Below are 19179 nucleotides of genomic sequence, written 5' to 3'. Positions count from 1 at the left end.
CGAGTTAAGCGTATGTTAATTGATCCAGGTAGCTCGACCAACATCATCAGATCGAGGGTCGTGGAACAGCTCGGCCTACAAGATCAGATTGTGCCTGCGGTCCGAGTCATAAACGGGTTCAACATGGTATGTGAGACCACTAAAGTGGAGATAACATTACCGGTGAATACCGCCGGGACCGTTCAGGAAACAAAGTTCTTTGTGATTGAAGGGGATATGAGGTACAATGCTTTGTTCGAAAAACCATAGATTCACAACATGAGGGCGGTACCCTCGACTCTGCACCAGGTGTGAAGTTTCCGACACCGGGAGGAATAAAAATAGTTTACGGAGAACAACCGGCCTCAAAAGAGATGTTCGCGGTCGATGAGGTGGTCCCGATATCCACACTTTCGACACCGAAGAAGCTGGGTCCGGTTACCAAGGGAGAAACCAAATAGCAACTACTGACACCGACTCCGTCCCAACCGAAGAAGCAGGAGATGGGTGAGGACGACGACTACGGGGTTCCCAGGTCTTTCATAGCTCTCGACGATTCCGACGCTACCAAATCAAAGGTCGAGGAACTGGAGCAAGTCGTATTGATCGAATACTTGCTCGATCGAAAGGTATACCTAGGCACGGAGTTGAATCACGAGCTCAAAAAAAAACTCATTCAATTTCTTATAGCTAACGAAAATTGCTTTGCTTGGTCCCACCTTGATATGACAGGGATCCCGCTAGAAATAACCACTCACAGGCTAAGCCTAGACCCGAATTTTCACCCGGTCAAGTAGAAGAGGAGAACCCAGTCCGAGGTCAAACATTCTTTCATCAACGACAAGGTATCTAAACTCCTTAAAATAGGGTCCATCCGGGAGGTTTAATATCCGAACTGGTTAGCAAACGTAGTAGTAGTCCCTAAAAAAGGGAACAAATTAAGAATGTGTGTGGACTATAAAGTCTTGAATAAAGCGTGTCCCAAGGACTGTTTCCCTTTGCCTAACATCGATCGCATGATTGATGCAACTGCTGGTCACGGGATCCTCAGTTTTCTTGACGCTTATTCCGGGTATAACCAAATTCTGATGGACCCGGGAGATCAGAAAAAAACTTCATTCATCACCAAGTACGACACCTACTGCTATAACGTGATGTCGTTCGAACTAAAAAAATGTCGGCCCCACTTACCAACGCCTAGTAAATCCAATATTCGAAGAACAAATAGGAAAATCAATAGAGATTTACATTGATGATATGTTGGTTAAGATCCTGCGAGCAGAGGACCATTTGAAATATTTGCAGGAAACCTTCAGTATATTGAAGAAATACAATATGAAGCTGAACCCGGAGAAATGTGTATTCAGAGTCGGGTCCGGTAAAGTCCTCGGATTTATGGTATCCAACCGAGGAATCGAGATCAACCCCGATAAGATCAAGGCCATCGATGATATGACTGTTGTGGACAACGTGAAGGCCGTACAAAGGTTAACCGGATGCATAGCCGCCTTGGGACGATTTATTTCGAGGTCATCCAACAAGAGACACCGGTTATTCTCACTGTTGAAGAAAAAGAATAACTTCTCATGGACCCCGGAGTTCCAACAATCCTTGTAGGAGCTCAAGCGATATCTATCGAGCCCACTGTTACTTCACACGCCGAAGACAGACGAACATCTATACCTATACTTGGCAGTATTGGAGATAGCAGTAAGTAGAGTCCTGGTCTGGGAAGAGAAAGATACGCAATTTTCAATTTACTATGTTACCAGGACCCCAGGCGAGGCCGAAACTAGATACCCTCACCTAGAAAAGTTGGCGTGCGCATTGCTAAGCCCCTCTAGGAAGCTAAAATTGTACTTTCAATGTCACCACATATGTGTCGTAACCACTTACCCATTGAGGAATGCAATGCATAAACCCGAGCTCTCAGGACGGTTGGCCAAATGGATCGTAGAGATCAGTGGGTACGATATCGAATATCGGTCTCGGACCTCCATTAAGTCTCAAATTTTGGCAAACTTTGTGGCCGACTTTATGTTGGCCTTATACCCGAGGTCAAAAGAGGTTGTTGTTGAACTCATGGACTTTTTCTGGAATTTGGACCCTCTTTACGGACGATGCCTCGAACGCAAAGAAGTCCGGACTCGGCATTGTATTGAAGCCACCAATAGGTAATATAGTTAGACAATCTATTAGGACTGTGAAATTAACTAACAATGAGGTCGAGTATGAGGCCATGATTGCAGTTCTCGAACTGGCCAAAAGCTTAGGGGCAGAGGTGTTCGAAGCTAAGTATGACTCCCTCCTTGTGATGAACCAAGTTAATGGGATGTTCGAAGTCAGAGAGGAACAAATGCAATGATACCTGGATAAACTACAGGTAATGTTACATCGGTTCAAGGAGTGGACTCTTCAACATGTGCCTCGGGATCAAAACAGCGAGGCCGATGCCCTTGCTAACTTGGGGTCATCGGTTGACGATAATGGGTTCAACTCAGGGGCGATCGTACAACTCGTGAGATTGGTAGTAGAAGAAGGTCACGCCGAGATAAACTCGACAAGCCTAACTTAGGACTGGAGGAACAAATATATAGAATATCTGAAAACCGAAAAATTGCCCTAAGACCCTAAAGAAATCGAGGACTCTGTGTACGAAGGCAGCCCAATTCAGCCTGTCCGAAAATGGTACACTGTTCCGGAGAACGTTCGATGTCCCACTCGCAATATGTCTAGTACCAGGAGACACCGAATATATTCTGAAAGAAATCCATGAAGGCACATGCGAAAATCATTGGAGCTCCGAATCATTAGTTCAAAAAATAATCAGAGCCGACTACTATTGGATCGGCATAGAAGAGGACGCGAAGGAGTTCGTACGAAAATGCGACGGATGTCAAAGGCTTGCTCCGATGATTCATCAGCTCGGGGAGCTTCTACATTCGGTCTTGTCACCCTGGTCGTTCATGAAATGGGGGATGGACATCATAGGCCCCCTTCCATGGGCACCCGATTAGGCTCAATTTATATTGTTAATGACTGACTATTTTTCTAAATGGGTCAAAGCACATGTGTTTGAGAAAGTCAGGGAGAAGAAAGTCATTGATTTCATCTAGGACCACATAATATGTCGGTTCGGAATGCCGGCCGAGATCGTATGTGACAATGGGAAGCCGTTCATCGGCAATAAAGTAAGCAAGTTTCTCGAAGATCATAAGATCAAAAGAATCTTGTCAACACCCTATCACCCTAGTGGGAACGGGCAAACAGAGTCCACGGACAAAACCATACTCCAAAACCTCAGAACACGATTGACCGATGCTAAAGGAAAATGGAAAACATCTTGCTCGAAGTTATGGGCATACCGTACGACCTCGAAGTCCAGTACCGGGGCCTACCCCATTCTCATTGGTTTACGGCGCCGAAGATCTAATAACGGTCAAATTCGAAGAACCGAGTCTCAGGTTCTGATATTGACCAAAAAATCAAACAACGAGACCATGAATATGAGCCTGGAATTATTGGAAGAAAGGCGCGAAGCCGCCATCGTCCGGTTGGCCGCCCAAAAACAACGGATCGAGAGATATTACAATCAAAGATCCAACCTTCAACACTTCAATATCGGGGACTTAGTGTTAAGGAAGGCCACATTAAACACCCAGAACCCGAACGAAGGGAAGCTGGGGTCGAACTGGGAAGGTCCGTATCAAATTATCGAGATCACCAGAAAAGGGTCATACAAACTCGGAGCAATGAACGGTGAGCGACTACCGAACAACTGGAACATAACTCACTTGAAATTATATTACTGCTAAGGTACGACCCCGTTTACTTCTTTTGCTTATATATATTTTGGACTAACACTTGCAGGTGATCGTCAAAGAACGATAAAACTTTTAGGCCTGAAAACACGCGTTGCACTCTTTTTTCCTTGAACCGGTTTTGTCCCAAATGAGTTTTTCGGCAAGGTTTTTAATCAGGCGACAATGGATCGTGCTAACTTAGAATCGAAGACCAGTTGTGAACCAATGTCGAGGATCACATCAACAGTATACGAGGCTTCTCTATGATCGGCCTCGAACACTGAGGGGATCACCCTCGGATAATAATTTTAGCAAGGAAAGAAACTTTATGCTCGAATATTCTAGGCTCGATTGATAGGATTTACTCTAAGGGCCAAACGGTCAAATAAACCGTGCCCATATAGACCGCCCGATCCCGGACACAAAGCTTGAACACATGTGTAATTTTGTATATTACACACAAAAATGAAAGGAAGTTTCTACCTTGCGGATAAATATTTTGTCCCTTGAAAATTTTTCTTTCTTACATTTGATCCCCTAAAGACATCGAGCCCAAGGGACACCTCACTCGGGGACTACCGCCCAAGGCAGGTTCGGACGTCCCGGGATAACGAAGCCTGGGGGCACAAAGCTTATTAGGCAGTGCCTGAACTTTAAAGGCTACGGCCACCCCATTCGGGGACGGTTGTATCGGTTAAGACCGGACGACTCAGGGTAACAAACCCACTAGGTAATACCCAAACTAAAAAGGCTACGACCGCCCTAGAACGGCTCAGAGACGTCTGAGACCTGTAACTAAAATATAAGGCCCTCAAAATTTCTTAACTGGTTCAAAAGGCTACCCTCGACAAATTGTAATCTAAAATGTTCTAAGTACTTTGGGAAAAGCTTCCGGTCATACCAAGCCTCCCACGAGTCTTAAGCAAAATAATATCGAGAGCAAGGCCTGTTCGAACCTCCAAAAAAGACCTAATTATTACGTGCTAAGGCATTCGATTTCTTTACAATCATAAAGAAAAGAGCGAAAGGAAACAAGCTTAAAAACTGTCAAAGGGAAATATATATATATATATATATATATACAAAGGCCAAACTGCCTCGACTAAAATGTACAAAGGTACAAAAACTAGGAAAAATCCACAAGGCAGTTAAACGGATTGGTTTCTACCGGAGTCCGCCTCATCGCCGGGACCATCGAAGTCTTCTCTACCATCAGATCCGCCCGAACCCACGGAGTCTTCTTCATCCTCGGGATACGCCAACTTCTTGGCCTCGTCTTCGAGCCCCTTAGCACTTTCAACCTCGGCTGACAAATCAAAACCCCAAGCATGAACTTCCTCGAGGTCCTCCCTTAGGGACTGCCACTTCACGTATTCGACAATATCTTTCAGGCGGTCCTAGGCTGCCTTGACATCGGCTTTATACTACTCCCCCATCTCATCAACATCGGCTTTGGTTACTTCAACCACCGACTTAGCCGCGTTAAGCTCTTTGGCAAGGGTCTCTCGATAGGCAACAACTGAGCTTAGCTGAGACTGGAGCTACTCAATTTTTTGGGACCGTGCCTCAGCCTTCTCCCTCGTCACTTGAAGTTGGGCCTCTGTCGAGGTCAACTGCACCCGGGCACTCTCCTTTTCCGAGGCCAGGCGGTCTATCCTGCCTCTCCACTCTTTGGCCTCGACCTTGATTGCATACATCTCAGCTCGGAGTTGGTCGATACGATCAATCTTTTGTTGGACCTGCGGGTTTCGACCATTAGTCACCGTGTCTAGCTCATCGTCACTAACTTCAAAAAATTTTACCTATTCAACCAGGTCGGCGTGTTCTTTCCAAGCCACTTCTAACTCAGCTCGAAGGCTGTTAGTCTCTCCTTCACATTGCTCGCCGAGAAGTTTGTACGTGTCTCTCTTTTCAGCAAGCTCTTTGACTTCGACTTTGAGTTGGTTCAGTTCACCTCGATACCGGAGGAAAGTTTCATGGTGAAGCACCGAGGCCTACAAATACGAAGAAAAATATTATGATTATCAATGAATTAGTTCAAGTATAAGAGGAAAAGTTAAAATCATAAGGAGTTATCTAGAGTTACTCGGTTCAACGCCTGTTGTGCTTTGTTGAATAGGTAGGGCACGTCTACCTCGTTCATTTTGGCCTGGTCTTCATCGGCCACCAGGAATCGGAGGTAACTGGCCACCCCTACGGAGGCAGAAAGAACTCGGGCATCCTCCGAAACGATGATGATAATGGATCGCTTCTGGTCAGGATACACACTTAGGGCAGGGAACAGGTTGATCAGTTTCAAGCTCGAGTTAGGCCCACCTGACCCTGATGATGGACTTTTCCTCGGTACCTCTAAGTCACCTAATCCAGTGACGTCCTCTGTGGCGATGGAATCCACGCCATAACAAAACAACGGAGGGGGTCGTCCGCTCCGTGGGCCCCCTCATTGGGGTGCTCTTTCACCGTTTGGGCCTCGTTATACATGGACTCGGTAAACGAGGGTGACTCGGTGATGTCTATCACGCCGAGTGCCTCATTCGGGGCACTGCCCGTATCCTGGAAAGCCTCGGCCCCGGTCACCTTATCGACCTCCCTAGCTAGAGGCAGATCGGGCTCACGGATCTCTGGTTCAGAGCCCCCTACTCTTCGAGCTGCGACGGCTCGCGGGCCACCAGAACAAAAGGTTCTTCTTCCTCAGACTCCTCCCTCAGCTGATAGAGCGAATCTGATGCTGGTGCTCGGGAACTGGTGTTTTCTTTTGACTTGCGCACCTTCTCCTTGTTTTCTTTTTCTCCGAGCTCGGGGAACTCAGAGCACTCTTTCTCTTCCTCTATTCGTCCTATCTCTGAGCAGGGGACTCGGCATGTAAGTTCTCACCACTGACTGGAGGCCTAAGCTCGACATCCTTAGATAATCCTGCAAAAAGAAGTTAAGGGAGTAAGGGCTTAAAGTTAAAAGGAGAATCCTAATACAACCTACTCAGGAAAGAAATCTCACCATGGGAACGGGCCTCCCAATGACCCTTCGAGAGTTTGTGCCACGAGCGCTCGGAGTAGGAAATCTGTGAAACGATACCCTCGACCCACTCCTTGAGTTGAGGGACAACATTTAGGACCAGGGCGACGGTTGTACCACCACAAAGCAATGATAAGGAAAAGAGAAGTAAGTATAAAATCAATATTCGAAAGTAAGTTCTACTTATGTGACGTATTACTCAGCCGGTATCAATTCCTAAGTCCTCACTTAGACAAAACGGCCTTGCCAGCCTCGATCCCCGTCCTCATCAATACTTGAGAACGGTATCAATACATTCGGGGACTGTTTAAGCGGAGTAGATAATCGATGGTGAACGAGCACCAATCGATTTTTTTCACAAAAGATTAGGGGAGGATCATGATCCTCTAGAGTGATAGATGAATCTAGCCTAGGTACACGTTGTACCTCTTGCAAAAGTCCAAAATGACCGGGTCCACCGGGCCCAATGTAAAGGGATAAGTGTAAATACTTAAATATCCCTCGACATATGTGGTAATGTCCTCTTCGGGGTCGGAGACCACTGTCTTTATCGACCCAGTTGCAAACTTTTCGGACCATAGGGAGGACCTCCTCGGTAATCGAGCAAATATATCTCGAAACCTCCTCGCACCGACCTTGTACGAAGGAAGGCTTTTCAACCTTAAAATCGACGCCGACCGAACATCCCCCGAGGATGAAAATTTTTAAAGGGGGTTCTGGCACTGGTTCATTAACGGCCGCACGTGGAGCGGTCCTCTCGACCTCAGTAGCCAGCCGCGAAGTAGAAGGAGCTTCTTTTGGGAACGGTTTTGGAAGTCTTTGCCATTACTTTAGAAAATGAAGATGGAGGAAAATCTGAGAAAGATGAAAAATGAAAGGAAGTTGAAAGATTAGACATATTGGCTTGAGAAGAAGATGGGTAAAAATTCTTGCAAAGGACCTCGAATGACCGGGGTAAAAGTGCTAAAGAGTATTGAAATCCTATAGGTACGAGGGTAGAATGTTTGATGTAAACTAAAAATGAACAAAGGAGGAGGTATTTATAGTAGTTCAGCGGCGTTTCATGTCCAAGGACAGCCGACCGGCGGACGACTTGCATTTAATGCCATTATGACTTGACTAACGAGACATTTAAGATGTTTTGTCATTTCTATCATGATGTTTCAAAGTAAGAATCGGAAGCTCATGTCATTTCTCATCGTTTACTCTCAGAAAATTGAGGGGACTATCTATATGCGTGTGAAATTGAGCTCACGGTGCATCCCAACCTCCGATAAAATTAGCCAGGCTCGAGAAATAGTGGCAATGGACCGATATCGAGCTAAAGTCCCACCAGGCCAGAACCCGGGGGCATGACGCTTGCCCTCGAGAATATCGAGGTCATGGTCCCGAAATCGGTCCTATTCTCGAACGACTTTGAAGAACATTTTCAGACAATCCATCATAGCCAACAGAAAGCCAAAATATCCGTGACCGGCCAAATATCGCGGCGGGGATCTCGACACGTATCGATTATGACCCGACAATCAATGAATCAGAAGATTTTTTACCTTTTATAGAGTTGTACCTAAAGTAGGACTCCCCTACTATATAAAGATGGTCTAATAATTCGTGAAGTACATTGTAACACGCACTCAAAAGTAATACATTACTATTTTCTCTGTCTTCAGCTTTTGTTCTTTTTCATCTGTACCTGTAATGACCCGGCCAGTCATTTTAAGAGTTACTGCCCTGTTTCCCTATTTAATACTCATTCTGTACTTTATAACTGATATATGACTTGCCATTGTAATTGGTTTAGGTCCGGTGAGGTTTTGGAATGAATTGGAACACTTAGTTCCAAGTTTTAAAGCTTAAGTTCAAATAGTGACCGGATGTCGACTTATGTGCAAACGACCCTGGAATAGAATTTTGATGATTCCAACAGCTCAGTATGGTGATTTTGGACTTAGGGGTGTGTTCGAAATTTTATTTGGAAGACCGTAGATAAATTAGGCTTGAAATGACTAAAATAGGAATTTGAGTTTGGAAGTTTGACCGGGGAGTTGACTTTTTGATATCGGGATCGAAATCCAGTTTTAAAAATTTTCATAGCTCCGTTATGTCATTTATGACTAGTGTGCAAAATTTGAGGTCAATCGGACTTGATTTGATATGTTTCGACACCGAATGTAGAAGTTGGAAATTCTTAAGTTTCATTAAGCTTGAATTGGGGTGTGATTTATAATTTTAGTATTGTTTGATGTGATTTAAGGTTTCGAATAAGTCCGTATGATGTTTTAGGACTTGTTGGTACATTTGGTTGAGGTTCCGATGGCCTCGGGTGAGCTTCGGATGGTTAACAGATCAAAAGTTGGACTTAAACAGCTGCTGCAATATTTTCTGCAGGAAATTCGGGGGCAGAAATCAGAGGCCGAAGACCGAAGCCAAGGATCGAGGCCGAGGGTCAAAAGACGAAGACTGAGGCCTAGGATCGAAGGCCGAAGATCGAGGCCCAAGATCGAGGTTGAGGATCGAAGGCCGAGGATCAAAGGTCCAGGATCGAGGCCGAGGAACCTAGGCCCAGGATCGAGGCCAAGGATCGAAGGCCGAGGATCAAAGGCCCAGGATTGAAGGCCGAGGATCGAAGGCCGATGATCGAGGCTGAGGATTGAAGACCGAGGATCGAGGGCCGAGGGCAGCCTGGACAGAACTGTAAGTTATAAACCATGGGACTTCGTCCCATTTTCCATTTTTGACAAATTGGAGCTTGGAGAGAGACGATTTTTGGGAGATTTTCAGAGAAAACATCGGGGTAAGTGTTCTTAACTCAATTATGAGTCACAAATAAGTTTAGTAGAGTCTTGCGGATTAGTACGAAGACGTCTGTACTTATCTTCGGGAGACTATGGAACTGTTAGAAAAATATTTAGTTCTTTGATTCCTTATCGTGCGCATTGTTGAATTCAAAGTTCTAAACCATTGTCTTTCTATTCTCTCACAGATGGTGAGGACACGTACAACTGAATCCGATTATCAGACACCCGCGCTACCTTTTGGAGCCATAAGAGTCCGAGGCCGGGGCATAGGCCGTGCTAGAGGCCGAGGAAGACCACGTGGTGCGGCCAGAGCACCTGCACGAGCTGCTGCAGCAGAGCCACCAGAAGCTCCAGTTGGAGAGCAGGCACCTGAGACGCATGTTACTACTCCTCCACTTCAGGAGACCCTTGCCCAATTTTTGAGCATGTTTGGCACTCTAGCTCAGGCAGGGTTGATTCCACTTGCTCCTGCCATATCTCAGACCGGGGGAGGAGCACAAACTCCCGTCGCCCTTACTCCCGAGCCACGGGTCCAAGTTGACCATGCCCCAGAGGTTATACCAGTACAACCAGTTGTCTAAGTTCGGCCTGAGGTTAGGACAAAAGTTTCAGAGGGGGAGCAACTCAGGCTCGAGAGGTACAAGAAGTACCACCCTCCCACACTCAACGGTTTAGCTTCAGAGGATGCTCAGGGTTTTTTGGAGGAATGTCACCGTATCCTCCGTACCATGGGTATTGTGGATTCCAGTGGGGTTTCTTTCATGGCATTCCGGCTTAGAGGAGCGGCCTACCAGTGGTGACAGGCATATGAGTTAGATAGTCCGGCTGAGGCAACTTCACTTACTTGGACTCAATTTTTAGATATGTTCTTAAGGGAGTATGTTCCTCAGAGTCTTAGATATGCATGGCGCGCAGAGTTTGAGCAGTTGCGCTAGGGTTCTATGACCATGTCGGAATATGCAGTCCGATTCAGTGATTTGGTTAGGCATGCACCAGCCTTAGTTGCTACCGTTCGATAGCGGGTTCGCAGATTTACCGAGGGTCTCCACCCTATTATCAGATTCAGTATGGCCTGAGAGCTAGAGATAGACATCACATACCAACATGTGGTGTCAATTTCTAGGATATTGGAAGGTATGCGGATCCAGGAGAGGGAACAGAGGGAAGCTAAGAGACCCCAAGATTCTGGCACATATAATAATTCTCGTGCCCCAGCTGCAGCCCGTCATGGTAGAGGTTATATGATTCGTTCCTATTCATTCAGCACTTCCAGCTTCCAGTAGTATTTCGGCTACTCCCAGACCTCAGGTTCTATATTATACACCACCAGTGTCTTCTGTACCTCCTGTACGGGGTACCTTCAGCGGGCAGTCTAGTTGATCAGGCCCGAGCCAGTCCCAACAGGCACGTCCTCCGAGGGATTGTTTTGAGTGTGGTGACACTCGTCACATCATGAGAGATTACCCCAGACTTAGGAGGGGTGCACCTCCACAGATTTCTCAGGCCCCACCCATTCCACAAGCCCCTCAGGTTTCTCGGGCCATGATTACTGCACCAGTCTCTACTCCACCTGCACAGCCAGCTAGAGGTGGAGGTCGGACAGGTAGAGGTCGCCCTAGAGGGGGAGGCCATGCCAGATATTATGGCCTTCCTGCTAGGACAGAGGTCGTTGCATCCGATTCTGTTATCACAGGTATTATTCTGGTCTGTCATAGAGATGCATCAGTCTTGTTTGATCCAGGCTCCACTTATTCTTATGTGTCATCTTATTTTTCCCCGTATTTGGGCGTATCCTGTGATTTCTTGAGTTCTTTTGTTTATGTATCTACACCCGTGGGTAAATCTATTATTGTGGACCACGTGTATCGGTCGTGTTTAATTGTTATCAATGGTTTTGAGACGAGAGCTGATTTATTATTGCTCAGTATGGTGGATTTTAATATTATTTTGGGCATGGACTGGTTGTCACCCTATCACGTTATTCTTGATTGTTATGCCAAGACGGTGACGTTGGCTATGCCAGGTCTACCGCGGCTAGAGTGGAGAGGTACCTCGGATCATGTTCCTAGCAGTGTTGTTTCATTTCTCAAAGCTCAACGAATGGTTGAGAAGGGGTGTGATGCGTATCTGGCCTATGTGAGAGATGTTAGTATTGATACTCCTACTGTGGAGTCAGTTCCTGTAGTAAGGGATTTTCCTGATGTTCTTTCAGTGGATCTTCCGGGTATGCCACCCGATAGGGATATTAACTTTGGCATTGATTTGTTACCGGCCACTCAGCCCATTTCTATTCCACCATATCGTATGGCCCCAACAGAGTTGAAAGAATTAAAAGAACATTTATAGGAGTTGCTTGATAAGGGTTTCATTCGGCCCAGTGTATCGCCTTGGGGTGCTCCTGTCTTATTTGTGAAGAAGAAGGATGGTTCTATGTGGATGTGTATTGATTACCACCAGCTGAACAAGGTTACAGTGAAGAACATGTATCCATTGCCATGTATTGATGACCTATTTGATCAGCTTCAGGGTTCCAGGTATTCTCTAAAACTGACTTGCATTCAAGCTATCATCAGTTGAAGATTCGGGAGCCAGATATCTCGAAGACTGCTTTTAGGACTCGGTATGGTCATTATGAGTTTCTTGTAATGTCATTTGGGCTGACAAATGCCCCAGCATCATTTATGCATTTGATGAACAATGTATTTCAGCCTTATCTTGACTCATTCGTTATTATATTTATTGATGACATTCTGGTGTATTCGCGGAGTCAGGAGGATTATGAGCAGCACTTGAGAACAGTGCTTCAGAACTTGAGAGAAAAAAAGTTATATGCAAAATTTTCAAAGTGTGAATTCTGGCTTGATTCAGTAGGATTTTTGGGTCATATAGCTTCATGCGAAGGGATCAAGGTGGATCCGAAGAAGATTGAAGCAGTGCAGAGTTGGTCCAGACCGTCCTCAACTACGGAGATCCAGAGTTTTCTTGGTTTGGTAGGGTATTATCGCCGATTTGTAGAGGGTTTCTCTTCTATTGCTATACCTATGACCAAATTGACCCAGAAGGGTGCTCCATTCAGGTGGACCGAGGAATGTGAGGAGAGCTTCCAAAATCTCAAGATAACTTTGACTACAACCCCTGTATTAGTATTACCTACAGGTTCAGGGTCTTATACTGTGTATTGTGATGCGTCGCATATTGGTCTCGGCGTAGTGTTGATGCAAGACGGTAGGTTGATTGCCTACACGTCCAGATAGTTAAAGGAACATGAGAAGAATTATCCGGTCCACGACCTTGAGTTAGCAGCTATTGTTCATGCCTTGAAGATTTGGTGGTACTATTTGTACGGTGTCCATTGTGAGGTCTACACCGATCACCAGAGTTTACAGCATCTGTTTAAACAGAAGGATCTTAATTTGCGGCAGTGGAAATGGTTGGAGTTACTTAAGGATTATGATATCACTATTCTCTATTATCCCGAGAAGGCCAATGTAGTGGCCATCACCTTGAGTCGTAAGGCGGAGAGTTTGGGCGGCTTAGCATATTTACCGGTAGCAGAGAGGCCTTTAGCCTTGGATGTTCAGGCCTTGGCCAACCAGTTTGTTAGATTGGATGTCTCCGAATCGAGCCGAGTTTTGGCTTATGTGGTTTCTCAGTCTTCTCTTTATGATCGTATCAGAGAGCGTAAATATGATGACCCCCATCTGCTTGTCCTTTAGGACACAGTTCAACACGGTGATGCCAAGGAAGTCACTATTGGAGATGACAGTGTATTACGGATGTAGGGCACGCTATGTGTGCCTAATGTAGATGGTCTGCGTGAGTTGATTCTCCAAGAGGCTCACAGTTCGCGGTACTTCATTCATCCGGGTGCTACAAAGATGTATCAGGACCTGAGACAACACTATTGGTGGAGGCGTATGAAGAAAGACATAGTGGAGTATGCATCTCGGTGTAAAAATTGTCAGCAGGTAAAATATGAGCATCATCGGCCAGGTGGATTGCTTCAGAATTTAGAAATTCCGGAGTGGAAATGGGAGCGGATCACTATGGATTTCGTTGTTGAGCTTCCAAGGACTCAGCGGAAGTTTGATGCATTTTGGGTGATTGTGGATAGGCTGACCAAGTCAGCTCATTTCATTCCTGTGATGACTACCTATTCTTCCGAGCAGCTAGCTCAGGTCTATATTCGCGAGATTGTGAGACTTTATGGTGTACCAGTATCCATCATCTCTGACTGGGGTACACAATTCACATCACGGTTCTGGAGGACTGTACAATAGGAGTTAGGTACTCGGGTTGAGTTGAGCACAACATTTCACCCTCAGACGGACGGACAGTCCGAGCACACTATTCAGATACTGGAGGATATGCTCCGCGCTTGTGTGATAGATTTTGGGGGTGCTTGGGATCAGTTCTTGCCACTTGCGGAGTTTGCTTACAATAATAACTACCAGTCGAGTATTCAGATGGCTCCGTATGAGGCCGTGTATAGTAGGTGGTGCCGGTCACCAGTGGGTTGGTTCGAACCGGGTGAGGCTAGGATATTGGGTACAGATTTGGTTTAGGATGCCTTGGAAAAGGTTAAATTGATTCAGGATCGACTTCGTACAGCCCAATCTAGATAGAAGAGTTATGCGGATCAGAAGGTTCGTGATGTTGCATTCATGGTTGGTGAGCGGGTCTTGCTCCAGGTTTCGCCTATGAAGGGTGTGATGAGGTTCGGGAAGAAGGGCAAGTTGAGCCCTAGGTATATTGGGCCTTTTGAGATTCTTGGTAGAGTTGGAGAGGTGGCTTACAGACTTGCACTACCACCTAGTCTCTCTGCAGTTCATCCGGTATTCCATGTTTCTATGCTCCGGAAGTATCACGGCGATCCGTCTCATGTGTTAGACTTCAGTTCAGTTCAGTTGGACAAGGAACTACCTTATGTTGAGGAACCAGTGGCTGTTTTGGATAGGCAGGTTCGAAAGCTGAGGTCAAAGAACAATGCTTCCGTGAAGGTGCAGTGGAGAGGCCAGCCAGAAGGAGAAGCTACTTGGGAGACTGAGCGGGAGATGCATAGAAAATATCCACACCTATTTGAGACTCCAGGTATAATTCTAAACCCGTTAGAGGACGAACGTTTGTTTAAGAGGGGGAGGATGTAATGACCCGGCCAGTCGTTTTAAAGTTACAGCCTCGTTTCCCTATTTACTGCTCGTTCTATACTTTATAACTGATATATGACTTGCCGGAGTAATTGGTTTAGGTCCGGTGAGGTTTTGGAATGAATTGGAACACTTAGTTCCAAGTTTTAAATCTTAAGTTTAAATAGTGACCAGATGTCGACTTATGTGCAAACGACCCTCGAATAGAATTTTGATAATTTCAACAACTCCGTATGGTGATTTTGGACTTAGGGGCGTGTTTGAAATTTTATTTGGAAGACCGTAGTTAAATTAGGCTTGAAATAGCTAAAATAGGAATTTAAGTTTGGACGTTTGACCGGGGAGTTGACTTTTTGATATCAGAATCCAGTTCTGAAAATTTTTATAGCTCTGTTATGTCATTTATGACCAGTGTGAAAAATTTGGGGTCAATCAGACTTGATTTGATAGGTTTCGACATCGAATGTAGAAGTTGAAAATTATTAAGTTTCATTAAGCTTAAATTGGGGTGTGATTTGTGATTTTAGTATTGTTTGATATGATTTGAGGTTTCAAATAAATTCGTATGATGTTTTAGGACTTGTTGGTATATTTGGTTGAGGTCTCGAGGGCCTCGGGTGAGTTTCGGATAGTTAACAGATCAAAAGTTGGACTTAAACAGCTGCTGCAATATTTTCTGCTGGAAATTCGGGGGCAGAAATCGAAGGCCAAAGACCGAGGCCTAGGATCGAGGCCAAAGGTCATAGGCCGAAGACCGAGGCCTAGGATCGAAGGTCGAAGATCGAGGCCCAGGATCGAAGGTCGAGGATCGAGGCCGAGGATCGAGGGCCGAGGATCGAGGGCCGAGAGCAGCCTGGATAGAACTGTAAGTTATAAAGTAGGGGACTTCGTCTCATTTTCCATTTTTGACAAATTGGAGCTCGGGGAGAGGCGGTTTTTGGGAGATTTTCAGAGAAAATATCGGGGTAAATGTTCTTAACTCAATTATGATTAGATTACCCGAATCCATCATTTGTTTTCACATTGATTCAGAGTCGGATTTGAGTGAAGCTGGTATGGTTGGACTCATAATTGAATGTGTTGTCGGATTTTGTGAGTTTCGATGGATTTCGAGACGTGGGGGCCCACTGGCAATTTTTGAGTTAAATTCGGATTTTATTGAAAAATATAGTATTTTCTTATGAAATTAATTCCTATAATTTTTGTTGACTGTATCGAATTATTTTGGCTAGATTCGAGCCATTCAGAGTTAGATAATCGAGGAAAAGGCATATTAGTGGATTAAATTGGAGCAAGTCGAGGTAAGTGACTTGTCTAACCTTGTGTAGGGGAAATTTCCCCAAGGATTGGTATTGAAGTGATAAATTGTAATGTGTTGAAAGTCATGTACACGAGGTGATGAGTGTGTACACGGGCTAAGTGTGAAAGATTATATCTTTAAATTTTGTAGATCACTGCTGCATATTACTTAAATAATTTTACTTTGTTATATTGTTCATCATTGATTTAATTTTGATATTTTAAATTTGCTTGACCTTTTCCTGCTAATTGTTTTACATGTTTAGTTGAAACTTGGTTTCTTTTATTCTGTGCATTATTTGAAGTTTGATTTTCTTTAATTTAAATATTATTAATATGAAGTATTAGACTTTTTAAATTTGGTATTGAAGCAACGTATTAAAAATTTTAAAATATTATTTTTGTTGAGCTATTTATTCCTGAATATTTTTGTGAGATTTTTTATACTCGTTGTGATTGAGCCGTGAGCTCCCTTTTGTGAAAAAATATTGTTGATGTTGTTTATTTTGGCAAATTAAATTATTTGGGTACTTGAGGTGCAAATTATGATATATTGTGATATTGATACGCATGCGGTGGTATAAGGTCTGGGTGTTGAAACGCATGCAGTGAGATAAGGGTGACTTGATACGCGTGGCAAGTAGGGGAACTACTAGAAGTCATGCGGTGTGATAAGGGTGGCTAAAATATGGGATGCTATTTCGAAAAAAATATTTTCTTTAAAATAAATTGTGAAGGCTCCCGCGGTGATATAAGAAAATGAGATATTGTGAATTTATTTATGATTTGGGACTACGAAGCGGTACCTCGGGAGTGCCCTTGTTGATATTGATTTATGGCCGCAGTTGCCTTTGATTATTGTTGTGATTTTCTTAAAGTTGAAAAGAATTCTGTTTTGTTTCTACGAGGTATTATTTGATATTATTTTGCATAGTTAATTAGTGACATACTACTTATTATATTGTCATTTCATTTTTATTATATTGTTAAACATTTCACCTTGTCTTTTATTATTCCAGTAGGGCCTGACCTGACCTTGTCACTACTCTACCGAGGCTAGGCTTGGCACTTACTGGGTACCGCTGTGGTGTACTCATACTACGCTTCTGCACATCTTTTTATGCAGATTCAGGTACATCTTACCAGTCTATACATCAGTAAGCTACTTGTGTACGGAGACTTCGAGGTATATCTGCCAGCATCCGCAAACTCCGGTGAACCCTTCTATCATTATTATGTTGCTTCCTTATTTTCTTTAGACTATGATATATAGAGACATTGAGGATAAATTCTTAGAAGTTTGTGATTTATTTCTATCGGGTTTTGGGAGTTGTAATTATGTGAATTGCAGATTTATTTATTTCATATTTCAATTGTTATTCCGCATTGATAGGCTTACCTAGTCTTAGAGACTAGGTGCCATCACGACATCCTACGGAGAGAATTTGGGGTCGTGACAGTACCGGTTGTGGTGAGCCCAGTTCGAGAGTGGCTATTTCACTAAGGCTGAAATTATCCAACTCGTGTGGTTTGAATTTATTTTCTCTTTGTTTATTCAATAGCAACTTAATTTATCGCTTTGTATCAAGTTAATCCGCGTATCCTTAAAACCCCTTACAAATTTAATTGTTATCCGATTTTGAGGGTAAACAATATTGTATGCAAGTTTCTACAATATTGTATTGTAAAATAGTTGTCTAAAAATTTGAGTGATTTTATTACATTAAAGAAAAACATAGAAAAGTTAAATTTGTTCCATAATTAAGAAGCGGATGATTGCCATACCCTCTTTCTTACAGTTATGTTACATAATTAAGAAAAGGATTTATAAATTTTAAAATGCTAATTGATTTTAAAGTCCTAAATATATGACTTTAGTTTAAAAAAGGAAAGATATAATAATCAAAATTTTATTCTATTTCAAAGTTTTAAAAATTAGGAAAATAACTAAATAACTATTTTATCCAGTATGAACTATATTATTAAAGGGTAAAAAAGGCGAACGACATTTCGCTTAGGGCTGTCGTGCTTTTAATATAGTATAATATATATATATATATATATATATATATATATATATAATACAAAAGGTTACACCAATTATCCCCTTAGAGACTTGTCCTTAAATATTGTCACTGTTCTTGACTTTTGTTACAAAAATAAATTTCTTTTTCACCAAGAACATCATAGTTCTTCAATATAAGAAACTTGAAATTCTTGTTTGGGGATCAAACTATAAGTTAATTGATTATTGTTAAGATTGTTTGGATGTTGATTACTTATGCTTACATTTTAATTCAAATATTGATTTAGTGCTTTACTTTAAAAGTCTCAAAACTCAATTGTTGGTTCTTAGTTGAAGAAGACAAAGTGAATTTTCTTGATTTAGGGTGTGTTTGGTATGAAGGAAAATATTTTTTCCTCAACAACTCATTTTCTATATCAAGAGAAAGGAAAATATTTTCCAAAATTCTTTTTCAACCTTCCCCACCCTATTCCGCATCCCCACTCCCACACCCCAACCTACCCACCCCCACACCCCATCCTACTTCACCCCCACCCTCGTCCTCACCCCCAACCTAAATTAAAATATTATTAATAGTACTTTATTTTTATGTTATAGATAGATTTTTTTTATTTCAATAAATGAGTATTTTCTTTTCATGATATAAAAAAGTATTTTTTTTTATTTTAACAAAAAAATACTTTCTTTTCATGATGTAGAAAAAAATATTTTCTTTCATTTCAACAAAATGAGTATTTTCTTTTCATATTATAGAAAAAGTATTTTCTTTTATTTCAACAAAATGATTACTTTATTTTCATGTTATAGAAAGACTACTTTCTTTTTCAACCAAAAAAGGAGTATTTTTTTTTTTATAGTTATGGAGCATAAATTTCAATATTGTTTTGCGTAAAAAAGTAAAGCGGCACATTAGTTCCTTTGGGTTTGTGTGAATATTTAGAAGAATAATTAAATTGTTGAAAAAAATAAAGTCCTGAAAATACTGGGTATTATTTTGGGGGGGAGGGGGGAGAGCAAGGAAACATGGGGACTTGGGGGAAGGGGATGAGGAGAGTAGCATAAAAAATATTTTCTACTCTCTAACCAAACACTAAAAAATATTTTTCGGAAAAAGG

The sequence above is a fragment of the Nicotiana tomentosiformis genome, chromosome 2 (assembly GCF_000390325.3).
Source record: "Nicotiana tomentosiformis chromosome 2, ASM39032v3, whole genome shotgun sequence".
NCBI lineage: Eukaryota > Viridiplantae > Streptophyta > Magnoliopsida > Solanales > Solanaceae > Nicotiana > Nicotiana tomentosiformis.
Note: the sequence above shows the minus strand (reverse complement) of the source record.